This window comes from Schistocerca nitens, chromosome 7, assembly GCF_023898315.1.
Source record: "Schistocerca nitens isolate TAMUIC-IGC-003100 chromosome 7, iqSchNite1.1, whole genome shotgun sequence".
Classification (NCBI taxonomy): Eukaryota; Metazoa; Arthropoda; class Insecta; order Orthoptera; family Acrididae; genus Schistocerca; species Schistocerca nitens.
This window is the reverse complement of record NC_064620.1, coordinates 306,019,046-306,024,045: the sequence shown is the minus strand read 5'-3', so window position 1 is coordinate 306,024,045 and position 5,000 is coordinate 306,019,046. Positions and strand designations below refer to the sequence as shown.

Sequence of the window (5,000 nt, the reverse complement as noted above, 5' to 3'; positions counted from 1 at the left end):
CTGACAACACTACATCCACCATGTCGAGCGCACCACAAAAATTAACGCCATCTGTCGATCTCCCACAACATGACCCCTGGAACGACGATACCACCACCTATGAGACACAAGCTGACTACGACATCGCTGGGCCGACAGTACACATTTTTCGACCCCACGCACCAAGACTGCATCCTCTGACCACCCCAGGAGCCCCGACGCCAGTGCCTGCGCCGCAGAAAGTGGTCGACCGACAATCACTCCACCCGCACCCGTACGTGCTCCACCCCAACAGCCCAACTCGCAACTCCAGCGGATGAACGGCGGACTCTTCTCGCAGTCGTAAGTTGCAATCCACCCCTATATCGTCCGTTTCATGAAGAGTTTTATCCAAGATGCGAAATTCCCGCTGTCCCCACACATGCTCTAAGTCTGTGCGCGATTGCGTTGCTCACAGTACGGATTCCGATGCCGAGCGATCAGCTAGAAAGCGCCCCAACCATGTCGATCCCCATGGGCGTTGCACTCGCAGTCGCAAAGACTCTGGGCAATGGCTAAAAGCGCTCCGCAATATATTACTCAGACGGGTAATGACGGTCCGAGCGCTCAGTGTCAGGAGAGCTTTCCTGAGCCCTGACCCACAGGCAGGGTGTAGCGTATCCCACCCGCAGACATGTGACGTTGTCACACGACCAGTTGTCACTAATCGACTGATTGCCGATAATCGTATGCCATACACCGGGGAAAGCTGCCGCAAGGGGTAGCTACGTAATGCAGTCGCACCTCTACTACTGTACAGAGAGAGAACACCGCGTGACCGCAACCAGATTAAACTGATACATGGCGCTGATTACTAATAGATGCAGAGCCATCGGAATATAGATGGCATACGACATACAACAGTCCCTATACATGCTGACAGTCTGTGCACACATGCGAACTACACGTCACCCAGACACTCTATCACACACTACTCTCTGGCTGTAACAGACACAGACAAAATATCTAAGCACCAGCATGGAACAACATCCAGTGCATCCTCTCCGCCACATTACACCATTCACACTATGATAACAAAACCAGGAGGTCCACCCCAAAAACAGAATATCCCACTCTTCCAACAACCATCATTACTCAGATAACCCACAAACACCCACACATGTCCTACACAGGGGTGCAACCAACACCACCACACTGCCTTGTCTCGCAGCATATAAGCAATGGCAGGAATGAAAGACACAGGCCTGCCACTCCCTTGCCACACCCACGCAACCGGCGCACCACCTCCCCTGAGAGAAAGGTGCATCCAGACGTGACACATCTCAGGGTGCCTCAGGCGTCCACTTACCATCATCACTATGAACGAACCTCGTCCCCTCCCCCCTCATACACCTTCCCTTAACCTAACCTATGTTGCACCTTAACCTAACCTATGTTGCACCTTAACCTAACCTATGTTGCGCCTTAACCTAACCTATGTTGCGCCTTAACCTAACCTATGTTGCGCCTTAACCTATGTTGCGCCTTAACCTAACCTATGTTGCGCCTTAACCTAACCTATGTTGCGCCTTAACCTAACCTATGTTGCGCCTTAACCTAACCTATGTTGCGCCTTAACCTAACCTATGTTGCGCCTTAACCTAACCTATGTTGCGCCTTAACCTAACCTATGTTGCGCCTTAACCTAACCTATGTTGCGCCTTAACCTAACCTATGTTGCGCCTTAACCTAACCTAAGTTGGGCCCTAACCTAACCTAAGTTGGGCCCTAACCTAACCTAAGTTGGGCCCTAACCTAACCTAAGTTGGGCCCTAACCTAACCTAAGTTGGGCCCTAACCTAACCTAAGTTGGGCCCTAACCTAACCTAAGTTGGGCCCTAACCTAACCTAAGTTGGGCCCTAACCTAACCTAAGTTGGGCCCTAACCTAACCTAAGTTGGGCCCTAACCTCACCTAAGTTGGGCCCTAACCTAACCTAAGTTGGGCCCTAACCTCACCTAAGTTGGGCCCTAACCTCACCTAAGTTGGGCCCTAACCTCACCTAAGTTGGGCCCTAACCTCACCTAAGTTGGGCCCTAACCTCACCTAAGTTGGGCCCTAACCTAACCTAAGTTGGGCCCTAACCTAACCTACGTTGGGCCCTAACCTAACCTACGTTGGGCCCTAACCTAACCTACGTTGGGCCCTAACCTAACCTACGTTGGGCCCTAACCTAACCTACGTTGGGCCCTAACCTAACCCACGTTGCGCCTTAACGTGCCCTGTAATTGTTTGTTATATGAATCTAGAAATTCGTGTAGCGTTGCCTAATCGCAACCCTCTCAACATAGTTCGCTGCGCACACACTCTGGTGTCCTGCGTATTGACTCATGTTACGGTGCGTACCCTCACAACATCTAGCGAGTGTTGCGTACGTTCCACATGGTCCCGCTATCCACTGTAATGTGTACTGCTATAAGACGTATATCGCCCCCCCCCCTCCCCTGTCGCCTCTAGTTCGTCAGTCAGGAGTTTGCGTGTTCAATGAGCTTCGCAGCTGTGCAATGGCATCCGCATACGTACGCGGGCCACCTTCCACGTGTTCTCTCGTGCATACGTCGCAGCATGTATGTGGATTGATGTGGCGTGTCGTGACTCATAACATCCAGGCATGCAAGACCCATTGAATTCGCAAATGTAGATGGACGTCTACGTTTGCTGCCCAAGTTACGCAAATGAACTGGAAATCCGTTGTTGCGCGGTTGTTCGCGCTGGAGGTGAATCGTTGATATCGACGATCGGTACAGGTATTAACCGGTTGCTTCAGCGACACCCGTCATACCCACGAACGTGAGTGGGCATGTGGGTATGAAGCGATACGCGGCGGTGGCTGGGTGGGACCGTCCCCGGCCGGTGAGGGGGGGGCGCCCGGCGTGCTGGCCGCGCGCTGCGTGGGCGCACGCGCGGCAGCCGGCTGGTGGGGGCGCCCAGTGGCAGGCGCGCCGGCTGACGGACGCGGCAGGCGGCGCATCTGCGTGCCGGCGCACCCAGCGCGCGGCGCCGTGCGGCCAAAGTGGGTCCTCCCGGGCCCGGTGCGAAGCGCGGTGGACATCTGCAGTGTGCTGGTCCGATTGAGGACTGTGTGCGTTGAGGATGCGCCGCCGCCCGGCACTCGGCGCCGCGACGCCGTCTGCTGCTCGGTCGCCCCCGCGGTTCTCGCAGGTGGTTTGTATCGCAGCTGTGCGGATGTGTTGGCGCGTGCGCTGTGCTGGGAGAGTTCGCTTTGGCACCCAAGTGGGGCTCTGCCCCTCTGTGGCGCTGGCGTTGGAGCTGCCCGGTCACTGTTTGTGGCCGCGTGTTGTCTCCCGCCGGCAACACCACGACAGCACGCTCCCGGGCCTCTGTCGGCAGCGGCAAGCTCAGTTGGGAGCACGGGTGGTCGCAGTGAAAGCGTCTACTCGCCTATCTCCGGGCGATTGCGCCTCTCTCGAACCCGACCAAGTACTTAGGACGGCGCTGCGCGCCGCCGGGACCTGAGAGGGTTTCGAGGTGTATCGTGCAGGGGAGCCCAGCCTCCTCCTGTTTGCAGAATAATTGAGCGGACGCTTGCGTGTTCGCGCGGGCCTCCGGGACACACTCCCGGGCGGCCGGCTGCTCAGCTCTAGTTGACGCAGCTCCCTGGTTGATCCTGCCAGTAGTCATATGCTTGTCTCAAAGATTAAGCCATGCATGTCTCAGTACAAGCCGCATTAAGGTGAAACCGCGAATGGCTCATTAAATCAGTTATGGTTCCTTAGATCGTACCCACGTTACTTGGATAACTGTGGTAATTCTAGAGCTAATACATGCAAACAGAGTCCCGACCAGAGATGGAAGGGACGCTTTTATTAGATCAAAACCAATCGGTCGGCTCGTCCGGTCCGTTTGCCTTGGTGACTCTGAATAACTTTGGGCTGATCGCACGGTCTTCGTACCGGCGACGCATCTTTCAAATGTCTGCCTTATCAACTGTCGATGGTAGGTTCTGCGCCTACCATGGTTGTAACGGGTAACGGGGAATCAGGGTTCGATTCCGGAGAGGGAGCCTGAGAAACGGCTACCACATCCAAGGAAGGCAGCAGGCGCGCAAATTACCCACTCCCGGCACGGGGAGGTAGTGACGAAAAATAACGATACGGGACTCATCCGAGGCCCCGTAATCGGAATGAGTACACTTTAAATCCTTTAACGAGTATCTATTGGAGGGCAAGTCTGGTGCCAGCAGCCGCGGTAATTCCAGCTCCAATAGCGTATATTAAAGTTGTTGCGGTTAAAAAGCTCGTAGTTGGATTTGTGTCCCACGCTGTTGGTTCACCGCCCGTCGGTGTTTAACTGGCATGTATCGTGGGACGTCCTGCCGGTGGGGCGAGCCGAAGGCGTGCGACCGCCTCGTGCGTGCTCGTGCGTCCCGAGGCGGACCCCGTTGAAATCCTACCAGGGTGCTCTTTATTGAGTGTCTCGGTGGGCCGGCACGTTTACTTTGAACAAATTAGAGTGCTTAAAGCAGGCAAGCCCGCCTGAATACTGTGTGCATGGAATAATGGAATAGGACCTCGGTTCTATTTTGTTGGTTTTCGGAACCCGAGGTAATGATTAATAGGGACAGGCGGGGGCATTCGTATTGCGACGTTAGAGGTGAAATTCTTGGATCGTCGCAAGACGAACAGAAGCGAAAGCATTTGCCAAGTATGTTTTCATTAATCAAGAACGAAAGTTAGAGGTTCGAAGGCGATCAGATACCGCCCTAGTTCTAACCATAAACGATGCCAGCCAGCGATCCGCCGCAGTTCCTCCGATGACTCGGCGGGCAGCCTCCGGGAAACCAAAGCTTTTGGGTTCCGGGGGAAGTATGGTTGCAAAGCTGAAACTTAAAGGAATTGACGGAAGGGCACCACCAGGAGTGGAGCCTGCGGCTTAATTTGACTCAACACGGGAAACCTCACCAGGCCCGGACACCGGAAGGATTGACAGATTGATAGCTCTTTCTTGATTCGGTGGGTGGT

At 54.6% G+C, this 5,000-nt stretch overlaps 1 non-coding gene across 1 annotated transcript in view; it reads left to right on the top strand.

Moving 5' to 3' along the window:
- The first annotated feature begins 3,633 nt into the window (after window positions 1-3,633).
- Window positions 3,634-5,000, top strand: part of LOC126197252 (small subunit ribosomal RNA) — a 1,909-nt gene continuing 542 nt past the window's right edge. Inside the window, exon 1 of the ribosomal RNA XR_007539631.1 lies at window positions 3,634-5,000. This exon is cut by the window's right edge and continues 542 nt beyond it. This is a non-coding gene — a ribosomal RNA (small subunit ribosomal RNA).